This window comes from Phyllostomus hastatus, unplaced genomic scaffold (assembly GCF_019186645.2).
Source record: "Phyllostomus hastatus isolate PE091 unplaced genomic scaffold, TTU_PhHast_1.1 phas_contig_41, whole genome shotgun sequence".
Taxonomy (NCBI): domain Eukaryota; kingdom Metazoa; phylum Chordata; class Mammalia; order Chiroptera; family Phyllostomidae; genus Phyllostomus; species Phyllostomus hastatus.
The window spans coordinates 1350217-1373697 of record NW_025333876.1 but is presented as its reverse complement, the minus strand read 5'-3'; the positions used below and the strand labels follow the sequence as shown (position 1 = coordinate 1373697).

At 35.8% G+C, this 23481-nt stretch overlaps 1 protein-coding gene across 5 annotated transcripts in view; it reads right to left on the bottom strand.

The window, feature by feature from the left end:
• WASF3 (WASP family member 3) overlaps nt 1-23481 on the bottom strand; it is a 160216-nt gene that overhangs the window by 80033 nt on the left and 56702 nt on the right. For 4 of the 5 annotated variants that reach the window (XM_045844873.1, XM_045844878.1, XM_045844874.1 and 1 more), the window contains exon 2: nt 13938-14033. The gene's annotated coding sequence lies outside the window, so the exon portion shown is untranslated. Of the gene's footprint in view, nt 1-4216; nt 4241-13937; nt 14034-23481 lie in introns of those variants that run through there. The other variant, XM_045844877.1, reaches the window with a different exon arrangement.

The window sequence follows — 23481 nt, the reverse complement described above, 5'->3', positions numbered from 1 at the left end:
TATAGATTCAGTGGAATCCGTATCAAATTACCAATGGCATTTTTCACAGAACTAGAATAATCCTATTTTTTAAATTATATTTTATTGATTATACTATTACAGTTGTCCCAATTTTTCCACCTTTACCCCTCTCCACCCAGCCCTTCTGCACTCCCTCAGGCAATCCACACACCATTATCCATGTCCATGGGTCATGCACATGTGTTCTTTGGCTACTCTATTTCCCATGCTGTAGTTTACGTCCCCATGATGATTCTGTAACTACCAATTTGTACTTCCTAATTCTTTCACCATTTTCACGCTTTCCCCCTGCCCACTCCCATCTGGCAACCATCAAATAGTTCTTTGTATCTATGATCTGTTTCTGTCCTGCTTGTTTTTGTTTTTTAAGACCCAATTGTTGATAGATATGTATTTGTCACCATTGTATTATTCATATTTTTAACTTCTTGTTCCTCTTAAAGAAGATTCTTTAACATTTCATATAATTCTGGGTTTCATATAAGTCTGGGTTTGTGGTAGTGTATTCCTTTAGATCTTTATTATCTGGGAAGCTTTTTATCTGCCCTTCAGTTCTAATTGATAGCTTTGCTGGATAGAGTAATCTTGGTTGTATGTCCTTGCTTTTCATCATTTTGAATATTTCTTGCCAATTCCTTCTAACCTGCAAAGTTTCTTTTAAGAAATCAGCTGACAGTTTTATGGGAGCTCCCTTGTAGGTAACTAACTGCTTTTCTCTTGCTGCTTTTAGATTCTCTCTTTGTCTTTAACCTTTGGCATAAGTAAAATGTAAATGTATTTTAAATTTAACCTTGGGGTGGGCCTTTGGGTTCACCTTGTTTGGGACCCTCTGTGCTTCCTGGACTTTTATGTCTATTTCCTTCACCAAGTTATGGAAGTTTTCTGCCATTATTTTTCTTAAGTAGGTTTCCAGTTTCTTGATCTCTCTCTTCTCCTTTCAGTAACCCAATGATGTGAATGTTGGTATAATTGAAGTTGTCCCAGAGGTTCCTTGCCCTATCCTCAGTTTTTCTGGATTTTTTTTTTTTGGCAGCTCTGATTGGGTGTAGTTTGCTTTCTTATATTCCAATCACTGATATGATTCTTGGTTTCATTCACTGCACTGTTGATTCCCTGTAAATTGTTCTTAATTTTAATTAGTGTATCCCCTTCATTCCTGACTGGTTCTTTTTTATGGTTTCCATATGTGTTTTTTTTTTAAATGCTGTTGAAGTTCTAAGTTCACTGAACATCCTTATAACTAGTGTTACGAACCATACATCTAGTAGCTCATTTGTCTCCATTTTGTTTAGTTCTTTTCTGGACTTTTGTTCTGTTCTTTCATTTGGGCCATGTTGCTCATTTGACAGTCTCCCTGTGTTTGTTTCTATGTATTAGATAGAGCTGCTATGTCTCCCAGACTTTGTAGAGTGGCCAAACGTCGTAGGTATCCTGTCAGGTCCTGTGGCACAGCTTCCCCTCATACCCAAGCTGGGAACTGGAGGTGCACCCACTCTGTGGGCTGTGTATACCCTCTTCTTGTAGTTGAGCCTTGACTGTTGTTGCCACATCCAAGGTCAGGCACTATCTATGTTCAGCCCAGGGTCACACACCATAAGCTACACAGGGATCTGCAGATGGCTGCTACTTGTTCTGGGCTTGGAGGTACCCTGGCATGGTCAAGCTGTGAACCAAAGCTGCCACTTCTGGCCTTAAGGCAACTTAGAGGTGACAAGGTTCACTGATGCCAGGTGCTGCGTGTTTGAGATAATTGAGGAAAATCTGAAGCATGGACCAAGACAAGCCATTTGTTTGGAAATACCACCGGAAGAGCTTGGGCTGGGCCAAAAGTTGAGTTGGGTAAACCCTCAGGGAATCACCAGAGTGGGACAAACAGTGTGAACTGTTTTTAAATGCTGTTGAAGTTCTAAGTTGCTGAATACAGGCTGATGGAATCTCAGATATGGCACCTGTGTGTCAGCTCTGTGGCTCTGTGTAGAGAGGGCTCAGAAAAGGGACAGTAGCCTCTGCCAGCACTGCTGTGTGGGAGAAAGCTGAACCCCTACTGGAATGCTGGACAATTCAGTTCCTCCCTGTGTGTCTCTGATGCCTTCCAAACTGCTGCCCTCATGCTGGAGCTCAGAGTGTATGAGTTTAAGTTTATGCATGGGCCCTTTAAGAACAACTACCAGGGAGTCCAGAAGTTTCCAGCTTCCACAGCCTCAATCCTCGCTCAAGTTTACAGCCAGAAGTTTTAGCATCTTCTCTTCCTGGCACTGGAACTCTGGGCTGGGGGGGCCTGGTGTGGGGCTCAAGCCTTTCACTCCTGAGATATCCCTCCCAATTTTTAGCCACTACACATGGGTATGGGACAAACCCATTCTGTGTCTTTCCCCCTCCTACCAGTTACAATATAGCTTCTTCTTTAATCCACAGTTGTAGGAGTTCCATTCAGCTCAATTTCTGATGGTTCTGATGGTTTTTCTATAGTTTAGTTGTAGTTTTGATGGTTATGCGAGGAGGTGAGCTGTGTTTACCTATACCAACATCCTGACCCTTCTCCAATAATCCAAAAATGTGTATCGAACCACAAAAGATCCCAAATAGCCAAAGCAATCTTGAGGAAGAAAAACAAAATTGGAGGTATTGATATATATGTACCAGAAATAAACCCAAGTAAACCCAAGTCTATATGACCAATTAATCGATAACACAGAAGGTTAAAGACAGTCTCTTCAATAAAGAGTGCTGAAAAAATTGGACAAATACATGCAAATACAATGAAATAACTACTCTTTTACATTACATACAAGAATAAACTTAAAATGGATTAATGACTTAAATATAAAACACAAAACTGTAAAAGTCCTAGAATTACTCTCAGGAATTTTGCATTTTTGTTCATCAGGAATATGACATTGCTCTTAGTAATATTTTTTTGAGTATATCTCCTAGGGTAAGGGAAACAAAAGAAAAAAAATAAACAAATGGGACTACATCAAAGTAAAAAGTTTTTGCCCAGGAAACGAAACCATCAGTAAAATGAAAAGACAACCTATTGAATGAAAGATATTTGCTAATGATATATTTGATAAGAGGTTAATATCCAAAAATATAAAGAACTCATATAGCACCAAAAAACCCCACAACAATCCAATTAAAAAATGGGCAGAGGATCTGGGTAGATACTTCTTCAAAGAGAACATAGAGATGGCCAACAGACGAATGAAAAGATGTTCAATCAATACATCAACAAAGAACAAGTGTTGAAGATGATGATGTGGAGAAAATGGAACCCTCCTGCACTGTTGATGGGATTGCAAATTGTTGAAGCCACTGTGAAAAATATATAGAGGTTCCTCAAAATATTAAAAATAGAATTACTATGTGACTCAGCAATGCCATTTCTGTGTATTTCTCCAAAGAAATCTAAAACACTAATTTGAAAAGATATATGCATCCCTATGCTTATTGTACATTATTTACAACAGCCAACACATGAAAGCAACCTAAGTGTCTATGGACATATGAATATATAACAAAATTGTGGTGCATATATAGCAACACAATGGAATATTACTTAGCCATAAAAAGAAATGAAGTCTTACCATTTGCAACAACATAAATACCCAAGAGGGTATTATGCTAAGTGAAATAAGTTAGAGAAAGACAAATATCATGTTATTTCACTTATATGTGGAATCTAACAAAACAAAATAAATGAACAAAATGGAAAAAAACTCACACATACAGAAAATAAATCAATGACTGCCAGATGAGAGAGGGTTTGGGGCCTGAGTGGAAAAAGTGAAGGAATTAAGAAGTACAATTTGGCAGTTACAAAATAGTCACTTGGATGTAAAGTACAGCATAAGGAATGTAGTCAATACTATTACAATAATTATGTACGTTGTTAGGTGGTTACTAGACTTATGGGGGAATCACTTCATAAGTTATATAAATGTCTAACCATATGCTGAAAACCTGAAACTAATATAATATTGAATGCCAATGTAATTGAAAAATTTTTAAATTTAGGAATTCAAAATAAATAAATAGAACTCAGTATAAACTATCCAATTGAAAACAGAAACAAAATACATGTACAGATACTTCATAGAAGAATACAGATGGCAAATAAGCACATGGAGATGTTCAACATCATTAGTCATTAAGGAGATGCAAACCAAAACCAAAATAAGATACCACTACATACCCAAAAGAATGGCTAAACTTCAAAAGACTGACCATACCAAGTACAGGTAAGGATCTGAAGAACCTGGAACTCTCATACTCTGCTGAAGAGAATGTAAAATAACCCAATCACTTTGAAAACAGTTTGGCATTTTCTTAAAAAGTTAAACACACACTTATCCAGTGGATCCCGCCACCTACTCCTAGGTGTTTATGCAAATAAAAGCATTTACCCACATAAAGACTTGTACCTGAATGTTCACACTTTATTCATAATAGCCAAAGTAACCCAAAACTCCATCAGCAGGTGAATGGATAAATTAATTGTACTACTTATAGAATAACTTATACATGGAAAAAACATGGATGAATCTCAAGATAGCTGAATGAAAGCCAGATAAAAAAGAAGTATATACTCTATGATTCCATTTATATTACCACAATATAGTGATTTATGAGGAGAAATATATACTTGCTCTTCATCCTCATTTTTTGACACAGAGCTCCTAAAAAACCTGGGATTTTGTTATTCCCAACTCATGACTAAGCTATAATTTTGATAGTCCTAACAATTCCCTTTCTATCTCACATAAGTATATTAATGAGGTGACTTTTGGAAGGCCCCTGAGGATGGGGGCTGGTGTCAAGAGGAACCAGCCATGCAATTAGAGGGTCAGACCATCTAGGCGACTCACCCCTATCTCCCCACCCGAAGGGAGAAGCCCTGGAAATTGAGTTAGTTGCCAATGGCCAGTGATTTAATCAACCATGCCTATGCAATCAAGCCTCCATAAAAACCCAAAAGGATGAGTTCTGAGAGCTTCCTCACACCAAAAGGGTGTGAGCCCCACTGAAAACTGCACAAGGACAGAAGCTCCATGTTAAGGACCCTGCTCTTCAGCTGGCTGTTCATTTATTATACCTTTTAGCATCTTTTGTAATAAACTGATGATCTAGTAAGTTTCTAACTGGTTTCCTGAGTTCTGTAAGCCACACAAACTAATTAATTAAGCCACTGTAGGGTGTCACAGGAACCTCTCAATTGAAGTTGAGTGGGGTAGGGGGACAGTCTTGTGAAACAAAAGCCCTACCTGAGGGATCTGATACTATTTCCAGGTGGATAAATGTCAGAACTCAGTGGAACTGCAGGACACTCAGCTGATGTTGCAAACTTGCTTGATGTGTAGAAATGCCACACATCTAGTGTCAGAAGTGAGGCAGTTGTAGTGAAGTATTGAGAGTACAGGAGATACACAAAGGAGTATTTTTCCTTTACAGTAAGATTCTGGGAGATGCAAACTAATCTTTAGTGACAGAGAGCAGATAAACGGCTACCTGCAGGTTGGGGACATGTGGGGGGCAGATGGCAAAGGACCATTAGGAAGCTTGTGGGTAATGATGTGCTCATTATTTTATTTGTGGTCATGGTCTTATGGATATATACATATGTCAGAACTTAGGCTGTACATTTTAAACAGTCAGAATTTATTGTATGTCAATTATACCTCAATAAACCTGTCTAAAAAAGGATCAGTGGAGGTGAGTGAAAGAGCAGAAGAAGAAGATAAAGTGGGAGGTCATTGAACATTTATTTAATATTTATATTCTAACAACATGGTCAATCAGAAATAAATCATGAGCCACTAAATATCACACAGAAAAAAACAGATATAAAAAATAAATTTAGTGACTACACACACACAGCTCCAGAAGAATATTTACAAAAGGCTACAGTTAATGGCATTATTAAAAACAGCAAGCGGAAATGCTAACTCAATTCCTTAAAAAGGTTTTCCTCCTACACAATTCTCTCATCTAAAGGGAATTTGTCTCTACCAACCTAATCAGATAGGGTCCCACTTCAAAAAGTCTGAATACAGACAGCTCTTCTTCAAGGGGTCTGGCATTCTGGCACAGCAGCCACACAAGCCCACAGGGAAGTAGACAGAGTAACAAGCAGAAGCTCCAAATTCTTCAAGATCTGAGCCCTGGGGAAGCAGATTATTTAATCCCACTTAACCCCAGTCTTTACTTAAAATAAGGAAGCAACAGTATCTGCTGCTTACCTCAAAGTACTGTGATGAGATGAGATGATACACTTGAAAGCCATAAAGTGAAACACAAACACTAGACATTATGCCTATGAACAAATACTTGACAAAAAATTTCACTACCTCCCTTTTCATTTTAATTAGATAAGATGAAGAGGCCAGCTATCAGAACCACAATCAGCCTATAATCACATCGTGATCAATAGGAAAAGCTCATAAGCTGTTTACTACATTAAAATATAGCAAAACATCAAAATACTCAGGAGCTAAAACCTCAAAAGTATTTTAATACTTACTAAGGAGATATGACTTCCTGAAAAACACCAAACTCAAAGAAGTTGAAAACTTCAAAAAGAATTTTCAGGTACTCAGAATCTACCTGTTATGTATGACCTATGGCCTCAAGTTTCCATTCTTAACAATCTTTAGTTTTTGTTTCTAATTATTTAGTTAACCATAAAACTTTTTTCAAAAATGAGTTAGCATTTTTTCTTTTTGCTAAGAACGATATAGCACATATTTTTTCTTTTACTCTTTTGCCTCAATTATTTGAGAATGACATTCACCAAACAAATTAACAAGAAAAATCCAAACTGCATTAAAAATGAATTTAAGTTCCTAGAGTAAACAACAGATTATAAAATACCAAATTAAATGTTTGGCCATTTAATACCAATTAAATGTGTAAAAGAACCACTGTTACCAAACCCTGAGAAGCAAGCCAAACAATTAGAAATGACCACTTTTGTTGGTAAAAAATAGCCATATTTCATAAATTTCATATTCATAAAGAAAACAAAATAATATAAAGTTAAAATAGGAGTAAAGCTATAGCGTACATGCTACTAAACTTGAGTTTCTGTGTTTTTTAGAAATAAAAATCATCATGATGATAGTATTTTTGACAACTAGAAAATGTGTTTGTGAAAGTTTAAATGGTTAACAGGTAAAGTTAAAATGGTAACAATGAGTTAACTATTCTCTATTGTCTGACTCATGAAAGCAGGAAGAGGAATACTAGATGATAAAATACCTCAAATTTGCACCTTATGTACTTGATCTCAATCATCAAGCCTGGCATCCTATCAGCTCTAATCTTCTAAACACATCGACAGTAAATCCTGATTACCACCAAAGATTAGTCAGGGTTTCTAAGTAACTTCATAGAAAATCACCAAAGAAACAAAATCATAAAGCTATATTGGTACACCAGTTTAAAGATGATAAATGAGAATGTTTTACATATATGATCATTTTCTATACATTATGTCTTTTACATCCCACTACAACTTTACAGGTTGGTATTACCCCTACTTAACAGATAAAAAGAAATCAGGGCTCAAAAAATAACTCATCCAGAATGACATGATTAGTAAGTATAAGAACTTAAATTTGAAACCAGTTCAATCAGATGTCACAGTTTTTTTGGGAGGGGAGGGGGTTGAGGTATAATAGACATATAATATTAGTTTCAGATGTACAACATGATTCAATATTTGTATATACAGTTGACCTTTGAACATGGGCATAGGGGTGCTAACTACCCTCTGTAGTAAAAAATCCATGTATAAGTTAAGTCAGTCCTCTAAATACTCAGATTCCCAATTGGGATGGAAAATAAATTTTCCTCTTGAACATGTGTTTCTATGTATAAGTGAACTTGTGCAGTTCAAACCCACATTGAAAGAGTCAACTGTACTGTGAAATGATAACCATAATAAGTCCAGATTAATATCCATCACCATATATAATTACTAAAAAATTTTTTCTTGTGATGAGGACTTTAAAGTCTACTCTCTTAGTAACTTTTAAAAATACAATATACAGTATCATTAACTTTGGTCACTATGCTGTACATTATATCCCCAGGACTCAATTATAACTGAAATCTAGATGTTCTGACTCCTTTCAACCCGTTTATGCCACCCCTTGCCCACCACCTTTCACAACTACCAATCTGTTTTCTGTGTCTATGAATTTGGGTTTTGTTGTTGCTATTAATTATTGTTTTAAAATTGCACATTTAAGTAAGATCGATTATATTTCTTTTTGTGTCTGACTTATTTCACTTAGCATAATGCCCTCAAGGACCATCCATGTTACTACAAATGGCAAGATTTCATTCTTTTTTGGCTAAATAGTATTCCATTGTATATATACCACATCTTCTTTATTCATTCACCCATCAATGGGCACTTAGGTTGTTTTCGTATCTTGGGTATTGAAAATAACAATGCAATAAACCTGGAAGTGCAAATATCTTCAAATTTGTGTTTTCCTTTTTTTCAGTTACCCAGAAGTGGGATAGTTGGATCATACAGTAGTGCTATTTTTAATTTTTTTGAGGTACTTCCATATTGTTTTCCAAAGTGGCTGGAACATTTTACATTCCCACCAGCAGTGTACAAGCGTTCCCCTTCCTCTGCATCCTTGCCAACACTTGTTAATTTTTGTCTTTTTGATAACTTCCATTTTAATAGATCTGAGCTGTTATCTCATTATGATTTTCATTTGCATTGTCCTGACAATTAGTGATACTGAGTATCTTTTCATGTATCTGCTGACCATCTGTATTTCTCCTTTGAAAAAATATCTATTTAGATCATCTACCTATTTTTAAAGCATACTGTTTGGGATTTTTTGCTATTGAGTTTTATGAGTTTCTTATATATTTTTTCCATACTAACCCCTTATCAGATATATGATTTGAAAATACTTTCTCCCACTTAAAAAGTTGTCTTTTCATTTTGTTGATGGTTTCCTTTACTGTGCTAAAACTTTGTGCAGTACCCCTTATTTTTGCTTTTGTTGCCTTTGCTTTGGAGTCAGATCCAAAATTTTATCTACCAATGTCAAGAAGCTTACTACCTATGTCTCCTTCTAAGAATTTAATGGTTCAGGTCTTTCATTCAAGTCTTTAATCCATTTTGAGTTTATTTTGGGGTATGGTATAAGGTAGTAGTCTAGTTTCATTGTTTTTCATGAAGCTGTCCAGTTTTCCCAAAACCATTTATTGAACAAACTATCCACTCCCACATTGCATGTTCTTGGCTCTCTTGTTGTAAATTAATTGACTGTATAAGTGTGAATTTATTTCGGGACTCTATTCAGTTCCATTGATCTTTGAGTCAGTTTTTAAGCCAACACTACACTGTTTTGATCACTATAGTTTTGTAATATAGTTCCTGTTTGGTTTTTTGTTTTTGTTTTGAGGAGTCTTTGGCAATTTGGAGTCTCTTGTGGTTCCACACAAACTTTAGGATTTTTTTTTGTTGTTTTATTTCTGTGGAAAATGCCATTGTAATAATTTTTTCCAATCCAATTCAAAACTGGTTCCCTCAGTTTCCAGTCTTTTAATATTTCTCCAACAAATATCCTCTATTAACATCACCATTTGAGTATTCTTTGTCTGCTCGATACTCTAGTATTGTTTTAAAGTTTTCAGCAGCTCATCAAGATTACAAACTTCCATAAGGCACAAGGTTCCAGTTATAAAATAAATAAGCACTAGGAATGTAATGTACAACATGACTATAGCTAACACTTGTATGCTACATAAGGAAATTGTTAAGATAATAAATCCTAAGAGCTCACCATCGCAAGGAAAAAAACATTTTCCTTTTTTCTTCTTTCTTTACTTCTATTATCTCTATATGAGAAGACAGATGTTAGCTGAATCTATTACAATAATCATTTTACAATATATGTAAATCAAACCTTCATGCCTTACACCTTATACTTATATAGTGATGCAATGATGTTATCAATTATTTCTCAATATAAGTGGAAATAAAGATTATTGTCCTCCTTTTACAAGTGAGGGAAAACAGGATCAAGGATTTAAGTGGATTTTGCTCAAAGGCAAAAAGACTCTATTTTTTAGCATTTGAACCCAAGATTTTCTAGTAACTACTCAACTTACACTGCCTCTGTTATACCACTTTATCATCCAAAGTATGCAGCACCAACTGATTTGGTCACAAATATGCCATTGAAGTAGAAATGCATAGTTATTAAATTATATACTTATATAAATTTGTTAAGCATTCTACTTATGCTGAAAAACTATTCTATTGCAAGGAACTTAGAAAATGATTCTAGCAAACCATCCAAAGTACTGTCTTGTCAAATAACTATCCCAGGCAACTGGGAATAGGACTTAAGATTTCCTTATTCTACACTGCCAACCATCATAAAATTAAGCAAGCATTTGAAAATTATGTAGCAGAAATCAATAAGCATAATACATGGCTTATATTATCACATAAAACATGTCAATGCATTCTAAGATATAGACAGCAAGCAAACAAAACAATTTGAAATCATCCAAAGCCAAATGATAGTTATAACAAATTTAACAAATACTTTGTTTGCCCTATTAGGTTTTAAGAGAAAATCTTGATGTTGTTTCATTCTCTTTCTTTATAACAAAAAGAGCTGCTTAATAAAGCTTTAATGCATAACTTTTAAGTACTACACAAAGCTGTTTGTACATATTAGAAAGAAAATGTTGAACTTAAACTCCCAACAGATTATGCTGACTTTTAACTTTAAAGAAAACAGAAACTTAAAACCACAACCGAATATAAATGTTGCCCTGGTTTTCATGATTTTTAGATCATAACCACAAAAAACAAACAAAATACAGTTAATGTTGTCTACTGTCATTGAACATCTATTCTGATCTCCTCCTAGCCTTTCCTCTATATCACAGAGCCTAGAAAGCTAAACTCTACACTTCTCAGGTCCTTTGCTATGGGAATTCTGAATTTGATTTGTCTTCTTTCTTTACCCAAAGGCCTTCTATTTCTTTTTCTTGCTTTACTGCACTGACTAGGACAATTCTGAATAGGAATGTTGAGTTACCATTCTTCATTGTTCCTAATGTTAGGAAAAAACATTTAGGTCCTTCACAAATAATTATAGTGTTAGATATAATATTTTCATATATACCTATTATTAAGTTGAAAAAGTTGCTGCTCCCTTCTTACCCTATTTTTCTGAGTTTTTATCATGAGTGGATGATAAGTATTGTTAAATGTTTTTTTTACATCTATTATGATGATATGGGTTTTAAAAATTTGATTGTTTAGTTTGTTGCTGCTATGAACTGTATTGATTTATTTCCAAATGAGAAACCAATCGTGCATCAATGGAATAAACTGTACTTTGGTATATTATCCTTTTTATATAAATTCTATTAAATTTGCTAATATTTTGTTGAGAAATACCTTTGTTTTTTGTATCAGAGTAATACTGGCCTCATAAATTAGTGTTCCTTCCCTATTTTCTGAAGTTTGCACATAGTTATTATTAATTTCTTATTAGGTTGGGAAAATTCACCAGTGAGTCCATCTGGACTTGGGACCTCCTTTTGAGGAGCATTTTTAACTATAAATTCAATTTCTTGAGTAAGGTGGTAGCTATAGCTATGTCTCTGATGGAATTTGTCCATTTATCTAAGTTTTAATATTCCCTTAGCTTCCTTTTAATATCTGTAGGTATTAATAAATACCTGTTAATATTTATTCCTATAAATATCTTTATATTTAAGGTCTCTATTTTTGATATTAGAAATTTCTGCTCTCTCTTCTTTTCCCTGATTAGTGTGACTGTAGATTTATCAATTTTATATATATTAGAAGACAGAAAGAACAATTTTCTGTCTTCACTGACTCTTTAAAATTGTTTTCCTGTTTTCTACTTCAATGATTTCTGCTTTTTATTATTTTCTTCTTCTGCTTGTTCTGGGTTTAATTTGCTCTTTGCCTTCCAATTTCTTAAGGTGAAACTTTTAATTCTTTTAAAACTTCCATTTTCTTTCTTTTTTTGTAAGATTTCACTTATTTATTTCTTAGAGAGGGAAGGGAGGGAGAAAGAGAGAGAGAGAGAAACATCAATGTGCGGTTGCTAGGGGCCGTGGCCTGTAACCCAGGCATGTGCACTGACTGGGAATCGAACCTGCAACACTGGTTCGCAGCCGTGCTCAATCCACTGAGCTACGCCAGCCAGGGCAACTTCCATCTTCTAATATAAGATTTTAACACTGTAAATTTCCCCTTGAAGTAATGCTTTAGGTATATCCCATAAATTTTGATGCTGTATTTTCATTTTCATTCAGTTTAAATTATTTTCTAATTTCCTTTTAGACTTCCTCTTTGGCCCATGGTATTTTCAGAATGTTATATTTAATTTCAAAATATTGGGAGATTTCCCAGTTATCTGCTACTGATTTCTTGCTTACCATATTTTGTCATGTATAATGTGCTCCTGTGTATAATGTGTTACCATGTTTTGGCCCCAACTTTCAGGAAAAATATCTTTCATTTTAGTTTTATTCAATTTTTTAATTTATATTTAGAAACAAAACCAATTATCGTATTTCAGGGTATTATTTTGCATACAGACATCATTATTGCTTTCTAGAGTTACACTTTTAATGCATAAGCATAAATAAAAGAACTTAAAACATTTATATATATATACGGAATTAGTACTACCCATATATAATGCACATCCTTATTTCTTCCTCAAAAATTTGCACAAAAAGATGTGCATTATACATGACAAAATACAGTAATTCTACTGTAGTCAAAGAATACAGACGTATTCCTGAAAATTTATCTGCAAACTGAAAGTATGAGAATTAAATTGACTTTTCCAACAGTAATTAATAAAGTGATATTCCCAAAGTCAAACTGAAATAGGATCTGAGATCAAGTCTTCTAGCATCCTCTCCTCTAAGCAGGGTTGTCCAGCCTGCAGCCATGCATCCCAGGATGACTATTAATGTGGCCCAACACAAAATCATAAATTTACTTAAAACATTATAAGTATGTATTGTGACTACATATCACAGTGCATTTAATGTGTGGCCCAAGACAACTCTTTTTACAGGGTGGCCCAGAGATGCCAAAAGGTTGGACACTCCTGCACAGATATTAAATGAATATGTTCTCTCTCAATACCCATCTCAAATCCAAAGACCTGTTATTCTCCATCTACACTTGCCAAAAAAAAAAAAGGAGGGGGAAGGGGAGGCCACTTCCACATACATCATCTCATTTGATTTTTACAACTTTATAAAACATTAAAGGCAAATGATGGCATTTTTATACATGAGGAAAGTGAAGCTCAAAGGAATAACTTATCTGAATAGTCTGCTATGTCTTATTACTCTTGCATTATCCCTCAAAGACAGAGCAGAATAAACCATTTAAATCCTTAAATAATTCAAAATCTCATATTAGCCACTGTTGGAATCACCAGCACTTCAGTTCATTTCAGTTCAGAGTAAGAGATGGTAAAAACTGACTAGGCTTAAGTTTTATCATCTTCACTTCTCTTACCAACTCACTATTAACAAGGTTCAGAGAATTAAAAAACTACTTAAACCTCAAGAGGTAAAAAGCAAATGGGCAAAATATACAGGGGTGAAAATGAGACCCCAGTTCAATAAACTATATAGTTACATTTAATATTCATATAAAATATGAGAATATATCAAATTCTTACTATTGATTATGATTCAAAGGTCTAAAATATTATCTCTTAATATTTCTGTTAAAATATATTAACATTTCATACTTTTAAATATTAATGTATTTTTCCTATTTTATTTCTAATTAAAATTCTAAACTACAACATTATGAAAATTAAATGGCTTTAAGGGTGAAAGGCAGATACTCTTACCGTGTCAGTGTTGACTTAGGGGATGTAGAAATTTCCCTCAGGCAGCATCACCACTTTGGCTCAGATATCAGTAGTAACAGCAAATCAAAATTAAAACTAAAAAGAAAAAAAAATTAAATACTGGCAAGCAAAATGCATTCAAGTCTTTAAGAAAGTCATAAATTCAAATTTCACATTTTAACAATTTCATCAAGAGAGCTCTAATCCCAGAAGCAGTTCTTTTTAAATTAAAGCAAGGAGCTAATGAGGTATGTGAATTCCTATATAATTCCAACTCCTTATCCTGGAGTAAGCTCTGAAATTAACTTCAAGGAATCATAGTAAATAATAGCCAAAGGACAAAAAAATAAAAAGCCAAATATATTATAACTTTATTCAACTGATGCTCAATTCATTTACCAAAACAACACATACATTTTAGGTTTTGTTACTGACCACAATGAACTTACCCTTCACACAAGAACTCTATCAGATATGAACACTTGAATTAATTAGACACAAAAATATTTAAATTCAATAAAAATCTTGGCAACAACTATATACATGTTTATTGACTGACTAGTGTTCTATTACAGTTGTCCCAATTTTCCCCCATTGCTCTCCCATGCCTTACCCACACCTGCTTCCCAGTCAATCCCCACCCTGTTATCCATGCTCCTAGGTCATTGATACCTGTTGACTGATTAGACCCTTATCCTTCTTTCCCATCTTATGCCCCACCCACCTTCCCTCTGGTCACTGTCAGTCTGTTCCTTGTTTCCATACCTCTGGTTCTATTTTGCTTGTTTGTTTTGTTCATTAGGTTCCTCTTGTAAGTGAGATCAGCTGATGCTTGTCTTTTGCTGCCTAGCATTTTTCACTTAGCATAATACTCTCCAGTTCCACCCATGCTGTCCTGAAAGGTAGGAGTTCCTTTCTTCTTTCTGCTGCATGGTATTCCATTGTGAAATATACCAGTTTTTTGATCCACTCATTTACTGAGGGACACTTAGGCTGTTCCCAGCACTTGGCTATTGTAAATTGTGCTGCTATGAACATTGGGGTGAATAGGTTCTTTTGAATTTATGTTTCAGGATTCGTAGGGGATGTTCCAGCAGTGGAATCGCTGGGTCAAAAGGTAGCTCCACTTTCAGTTTTTTGAGGACATTCCATTCTGTTTTCCACAGTGGCTGTACCAGTCTTCATTCCCACCAACAGTGCACTAGGGTTACCTCCACATCCTCACCAGCATTTATTGTTTGCTAATCATGGCCACTCTGATCGGTGTGAGGTGTACCTCATTGTTTTAATTTTTATCTCTCTGATAATTAGGGATGTTGAGCATGCCTTCATATGCCTCTGGGCCCTCTGTATGTCCTCCTTGGAGAAGTGTCTGTTCAGGTCCTTTGCCCATTTTTTAATTGGATTGTTTGTCTTCCTGGTGTTGAGTCCTATAAGTTCTTTATATATTTTGGAGATTGAACCCTTGTACAAGGTATCATAAGCAAATATGTTTTCCCATAGAGTTGGTTCCATTTTCATTTTGCTAATGTTTTCTTTAGCCATGCAAAAGGTGTTTATTTATTTTTGAAAGATTTTATTTACTTATTTTTAGAGAGGGGAAGGGAGGGAGAAAGAGAGGGAGAGAAACATCAATGTGTGGTTGCCTCTTGTATGCCACAAACTGGGGAACTGGTATGCAACACAGGCATGTGCCCTGAGTGGGAATTGAACTGGCGACCCTTTGGTTTGCAGGCTGGTGCTCAATCCATTGATGTACACCAGTCAGGGCTGTGCAAAAGGTTTTTAATCTGATGTAATCCCATTATTATTTCCCTCGCCCTAAAGGACATATCAGCAAAAATATTGCTGAGTAGGATATCTGAAATTTTATTGTTTATGTTTTCCTCTGGGACTTTCATGATGTCACTGCTTATGTTTAAGTCTTTTATCCATTTTGAGATTATTCTGGTGCTTGGTGGGGGTTGGTGGTCCTGTTTCATTTTTTTTGCATGTACCATTTCAGGTCTCCCAACACTATTTGTCAAAGAGGCTGTTTTTACTCCATTGTATGCTCCTGCCCCCCTTGTCAAATATTAATTCACCACAGAGACATGCATTTATTTCTGGACTCTCTATTCTGTTCCATTGATCCATGTGTCTGTTCTTATGCCACCACCAGAATGTTTGGATTCCAGTGGCCTTGTAATACAGTCTGACATTGGGTATTGTAATCCCTCCTACTTTGTTCTTCTATCTCAAGATTGCTGAGGCTATTCCGGGTCATTTTTGGTTCCATGTAAATTTTTGAAATATTTGTTCCAAATGTGTGAAGTATGTCATTGGTATTTTAATAGGGATTGCATTGAATCTATAGATTGCTTTGGGTAGGATGAACGTTTTGATGATGTTAATTCTTCCAATCCATGAACATGGTATATGCTTCCATTATTTGTATCTTCTTTAATTTCTTTCTTCAGTGTTCTGTAGTTTTCTGAGTACAAGTCTTTTACCTACTTGGTTAAGTTTATTCCTACGTACTTTATTTTTCTTGTTGCTATAGTAAATGGAACTTTTTTTCCTAGTTTCTATTTCTGATATTTCATTGTTGGTGTACAAAAAAATGCCTTTGATTTCTGAATATTGACCTTGTATCCCACTATTTTTCCGAGTTCACTTATTAGGTCAAGCAGTTTTCTGGTGGAGCCTATAGGGTTGTCTATGTACATTGTCATGTAATCTGCAAATGACAGTTTTACTTCCTCCTTTACAGTTTGGATGCCTTTTATTTCTTTTTCTTTCCTGATTGCTGTGGCTAGAACTTCCAATACTATGTTGAATAAAAGTGGTGAAAGTGGAGACACTTGTCTTGCTCCTGATTTTAGAGGGAAAGCTTTTAGTTTTTGCCTGTTGAATATGATGTTGGCTGTAGGTTTCTCATATATGGCCTTTATTATATTGAGATATCCTGGCTCTATCCCCACTATGCTAAAGGTTTTTATCATAAATGGGTGCTGTACTTTATCAAATGTTTTTTCAACATCTATTGATTTGATCATGTGATTTTTGTTCTTCATTTTGTTTATGTGATGTATTACAGTTATAGATTTGCATATATTATACGATCCTTGAATCCCTGGGATGAATCCCACATGATCATGGTGTATGATCTTTTCAATGTATTGCTAGATCTGGTTTGCCAATATTTTGTTGAGGATTTTACCATCTATGTTCATCAGTGATGTTGGCCTGTAGTTTTCTTTCTTTGTTGTGCTTTTCCTTGTTTTGGAATTAGGGTAATACTGGTCACATACAAGTCTGAGAGTCTCCCCTGTTCTCAAATTTTTTGAAATAGTTTGATAAGGGTAGGAATTAATTTTCCCATTTGGTAAAATCTGCCTGTGAAGCTATCCAGTCCAGGGCTTTTGTGTGCTGGGAGTATTTTGACTATTGCTTCTATTTCACTAGTTGTTATTAGTCTGTTCAGAATTTCTGCTTCTTTTTTATTCAGTTTTAGTAGATTATATTTTTTCTAGAAATTTGTCCATTTTGCCCAGGATGTACAATCTTGGCCTATAGTTGTTCATAGTAATTTCTTACAATCCTTTGTATTTCTGTGGTATCAGTTGTAATTTCTCCTCTTCTGTTTCTCATTTTATTTATTTGGGTCCTCTCTCTTTTTTCTTGATGAGTCTGGCTAAAAGCTTGTCAATTTTTGTTTATCTTTTCAAAGAACCAGCTCCTGGATTTATTGATCCTTTGAATTGTTCTTTTAGTCTCTATATTATTTATCTCTGCCCTGATCTTGAACATTTCCTTTCTTCTACTCACTCTGTGCTTTGTTCTTGTTCCTCTAGTTCTTATAGATTTGGGGGATAGGTGGTTTACTTGAAATTTTTCTATCTTTTTTAGGTAGTCCTGTATTACTTTGAACTTCTCTCTCAGGACTTGCTGTGTGCCATAGGTTTTAGGCTGTTGTGTGTTCATTTTCTTTGGTTTCCAAATGTTTGATTTCTTCATCTCATTATTAGCCCATTTATTACTTAATAGCATGTTATTCAGTCTCCATGAATATGAATGTTTTTGAGTTTTTCCTTGAGATTGGTTTCTAAATTTCAAGCCATTAAGATCTGATGCTTGATATGATTTCAATTTTCTTGAATTTGCTGAGGCTTGTTTTGTGTCCTACCATGTGGTCTATCTTTGAAAATGTTCCATGTGCATTTGAGAAGAATGTATGTTTTCCTTCTTTGGGGTGAAAGGCTCTGTATATATCAATTAAATGCATTTGAGCTAGAGTGTTGTTCAATGTCACAATATCCTTGTTGGTTCTTTGGAAGACCTATCCATTATTGACAATGGGGTTTAAAATCCCCTACTATGAGTGTGTTCCTGTCAGTATCTTTGAGTCCTCCAAAATCTGCCTTATATACTTGGGTGCTTCTATGTTGGGTGCATGTATGTATATAAGGGTTACATCTTCTTAATGAATTATTCCCTTAAGTACTATGAAGTGTCCTCCTGTGTCTCTTTTTATGGCCTTTGTTTTGAAATCTATTTTGTCTGGTAAGTAGTATTGCTACCTTAGCTTTTTTTTTTTTACGTCCATTTTCTTGGAATAGTTTTTTTCCATCTCTTCACTTTCAGTCTCTGTAGATCTTTTGTTCTGACATGGGTCTCTTATAGACAGAATGTATGCAGATCCCATTTTCTTCCATTCTGCTACCATTCAGCTACCCTATGTCTTTTGATTGGAGCATTTAATCCATTTACATTGAAGGTTATTATTGATAGGTACTTATTCAGTGCCATTTTTTCCCTTTGTACCTGTGTTGCTCTCTCCCCTTGTCTTTTTCTTCATCTTCTTAAAGCAGTCCTTTTAGCATCTCTTGCAATGCTGGTTTGGTGGAAATATATACTTTAAGCTCTTTTTTTTTGGTCTGGCAAACTCCTTATTTCACCTTCCATTTTAAATGAGAGCCTTGAAGGGTACTAATGTCTTGATTGCAGGCCTTTGCTTTTCATCACGTGGAATATTTCTTGCCATTCTCTTCTGGCTTGTAGTGTTTCCATTGAGAAGTCAGCTGATAGCCTTATTGAGGCTCCTGGTATGTTACTAGCCATTTCCCCTTGCTGCCTTTAAGATTCTCTTTGTCCTTAAATTTTGCCATTTTAATTATGATATATCCTGCAGTGGGCCTCTTTGGGTTCATTTTGATTTGAACCCTCTGTGCTTCTTGGGTTTACATGACTTTTTCTCTCATCAAGTTAGGGGTGTTTTCTGTCATTACTTTTTCAAAAAGATTTTCTAGTCTCTGTTCCTATTCTTCTCATTCTGGTATGCCTATGATACAGATATTATGTTTCATGTTGTCCTACAGCTCCCTTAACCCCTCTTTGTCCTTTTTTACTTTTTTCATTTTGTTATTCTGTGTGGGAATTGTTTTCCACCTTGTCCTCCAGCTTGCTGACTTGATCCTCTGCTTCATCACGTCTGCTTTTAATTCCTTCTATTCTGTTCTTCGTTTCAGATATTGTATTCTTCATTTCCTCCTGACTTTTATTGATAGTTTCTGTCCTTTTTCATGCTGGTGTAGTTTGCAGTAAGTTCCTTGTAGTTTCCCTGGAGGTCTTTTTTGTTCTCACTGAGCTCATTGAGCATCTTTATAACCATTATTTTGAACTCAAAGTTTGCTCTGATAGTTCGCTCATATCAATTTCATTTAGGACTTTTCTGGAGATTCCTCCTTTCCTTTCAACTGGGGGTTGTTTGTCTCCCCATTTTAGGTGACTCTTTTTGTTTGTTTCTGCTTCTTAGACTGATCTGCTTTGACTCCCTGTCTTCATGGTGTGACCTTCTGTCCTAGATCTGTGAATACAGTGGTGCAATCTCTTTGATCTCTTGAATTCAATTCTCTTGGAATACCTTTATGCCATTTATGTGGGCTCCCTGCTTGTAACTGAGTTTTGGTTGTTGTTGGGTCATTCTTTGGTGGGTCTTTCCCTCTGGCTGGCTAATTGAGAGTCACTCTGCCCACCACATCTTGTGTGCTGTTGTACAGGTGCTGCCAGAAAAAAAAACAAACAGCCCAAGAAACAAACCCACACTTGTAACATTAACCTCCACCCATAATCACAATATGAACAGCAAATGAGCCAGTATTAATAAAAGTGTAAAGTGATTAAGACTATTATAAGAAAGGAAAAATTAGTATGAGCTAACTGAAACAAAAATGATTTTGAGAGAGTTGAGGGAGAAGCAATAGTAAGAGCAAGGAATAGGTATAAGGAGAAGGGAGAAAAAGAAAAATTTACATCATAAATAAAAAAGGGAGGGAAGAAGACAGAATGGAATAACAAGAGAAGCATATAATATTAGGTTTAAATAGAAATTTAAAAACAATAAATTAATTTTTTTAAAAAGTAGTGAGAGAAGAAAAAAAGAAACCAAATGATAAAAAAAAAGATCCACCACAGCACTATTAACAATACCGAGCAAAGATTAATATAGGTGGGAGGGGTATAAGAGGGGGGAAAAGAAACAAAAACTTAAGAGATGTCCAGAGGAAAAAGAAATGATTTTGAGATGATAAGAGGGAGAAGGAATACTAAGAGTGAGGAATGAAAACCAGGCTATGATAGGGAAATATCAAAATTTAAAACAAAAAAAGGACAGGAGGTAGGCAAAATGGAGTAGGAGAGGGAAATGGTAAAATTTCAGATTTGAAATACAAAAGTAGTGAAGATCTATAAATAAATTGGAGGAATGCAACAACAATCACCATATCCACAACCGACGAGCAAAGATCTGATAAGGGTGGAGAGAATAAGGGTATTTTAAGAATGGGAAAAAGAATGTGAGATGAATAATGACAAGAATAATGGTTTTGAGAGGCTGGAGAGGGGAGAAATAGTAAGGGTGTGAAAAGGAAACAAGTTGTAGCAAGAGAGAATATAAGATTTAAAACAAATGTAAGAAAAAGAAAAAGGTAAACTGGAATAAGAGACGGGAGGCACAAAAATATAGGATTTGAAATAAACTATACTATAAAAACTAGTGACTTAATATGCACAGACTTGAGGGTCAAGAAACAAATGTTAAAAAGCTATGCAGGAGAGAAAATAACACAAATCATGAAGAAGTCCATGGTAGATTCATCTCACTATTTTCTCTTTCTGGATCTGCCCCTGGTGATATCATGCAGTGTCCCAGTCTGGCCCTAGGCAGCCTGTTTAAGGCTACCAGCAATCCACAGTTTGTGTCTGTCTCCTTCCATTGTTAATCTGGTCAATCTGAAATCAGTAATCAGGCTTATTAAGCACCACAGAGTAGGGCAGAATAATTCCTGGGTCGGGGGAGGGGGCAGCTATTGCTTCCTCTCAGGCTGATGATACTTGGAGGGGGGGAGTACTCTGCCTGAGCAAGATGGCTCCTTCAATATGGGGGATGACTCAGCACAGGCATCCTGGCAGCTGCTCCCTCAGTTCTCTCCCCAAAGCCTCCATCCTCAGACTTTCCTCCAGCATCTCTAGTCCACTCTACCCATCTTTTGCCAGGCCCCCAGGGTAAGTAGCTGCAATTGAAATTATATGTGTTGGGCCCTTTAAAAGGCTCTCTGTGACTCCAGCTGTCTCTTCCTGGCAGCCAGAAACCCTGCCACTTTTCACAGCTAGATTTTAGTTGGGTTCCTTTCCTGGCTCTGGTGCTGTAGCCTGAGAAGCCCAGCTTGGGGTTTAGACCCCACACTTCCCAGGGGGAACCCACCAGCCACTGAATTTCCCTCCAGCTTTTCAGCTGCCCCCTGTGGCAGCTCAGCCAGCCATCTCACATCTATATACATATTTTAATAGTACATAACATGGGGACAAAATAACAAAGATTGAGTTGAGTATCTGTTGAATTGACTCCATAAAGTGTTTCCAGGATAACTGATATTCACAGCAAGCCTACAAACCAATCTGACATTGGTTACAATGTGCTGGAGCTGTGAGGTAGCAAAGAGCACAATATAGTTTTCTCCCAAGGAGAGCTACAGTTTACTTAGAAGAGCTACAAGAAAAATTAGTGACTAAGCACTTACTCATTCAGCAAAACTTTACCAAGCACCATGTATAAATCAGCCCCACTTTAAGCATTGCAAACACAAAAATAAATAAGAAAATGAATGTTCATCAAAGAACAGTTTCATGAATATAACTAATTATAATACAATATAATAAGGTAGATGGTTAAAAACAATAACATGGCACTGAAAGTGAGGTGGGGTGTATCAAACAGCTTCAGGGGAAGTCAGACAGATGGGGAGGAGTGAGACTAGGGAAAGGCCAGGCAGGCAGAGGAAGGGAGAAGTGTGCAGTTTCCATAGAGAAAAAAAGCAGCTTTCAGTCTACTACAGATAACTACCTGCACATGCCTGACTTATATGTAGGTCTTTAGATAATAGGAACCTACACAGTCAAGACTGTCAATATCTTCTTGAAAGTATGAAAAAAATAGAAAGATCATTCAATGACATTCTAATTTATGTAAGTCCTACTAGTTTGCCTATTTAAAATTAAAAGTGGAACATAATTTTCTTCCATTTCCTTAGGAGCAGCTGTAGGGCACACTCTTGATTATAAAGAATAACGGGGGGCGGGGGGAGAGCAAGTTTTTCCTAAGTAATTTGCATAAGTAAGTGATCACCTTATTTCCAAATACAGAGAACTGTCCCTGGGTTTTAAATTATGCAGGCCAAATTTTACTTCTCCCAGATCATCTTATCTGCATGATTTTGAAAGTAACCAACACTACACATTTCACTTTAGGGATGGTTTTTTTCTAGCTGACTATGTTTTTTGGATTACCATTTATGTTTGGTAACATGTATAAACTCTTCCTTTGGGAAACACAACTATGAGTTTTCCCATTTCGTGAAAGGCTATGCCACTATTGTTTCATTATTAGCTATCACTTGGTGAATGCTTTACTCAAGACTAAGCATAGTGCTATTATGTGACATATATATTTAACTTACTCTTCACAGAGCCAGTAATATCTCCATTTAAAAATAAGGAAACTGAGTGTCGCAGGTTCGATTCCCAGTCAGGGCACATGCCTGGGTTGCAGGCCATGACCCCCAGCAACCGCACATTGATGTCTCTCTCTCTCTCTCTCTCTCTCTCTCTCTCTCTCTATCTCCCTCCCCTCCCTCTTTAAAAATAAATAAAAATAAAATCTTTAAAAAAAATAAGGAAATTGAGGACTGGAAGGTGACTTGCCCAGGATAACATAGCTGAAAAGAGGCAGGGTCAGGACAGATATGTCTGGCCAGTCACTCTTTTTAATTGCTGTGTCAGACAGCCTTTTTCTGTCCTACTGTGCTGCTAACATGTCTAACATAAGTCATAAACTTATATTTCTATAACTTAAAGTTATAAACCATAGCCATAAGGTTTTGAAATATTAACTAGATTTTGGGAGCATGTTGCCTAGTTTTACAGGGCAAAGTTATTTTTAACTCCTCTGAAGTTACAGGTTAAGGTTATTAAGTGTGAAACCCAGGACCTCTACTAAGAGGTATTA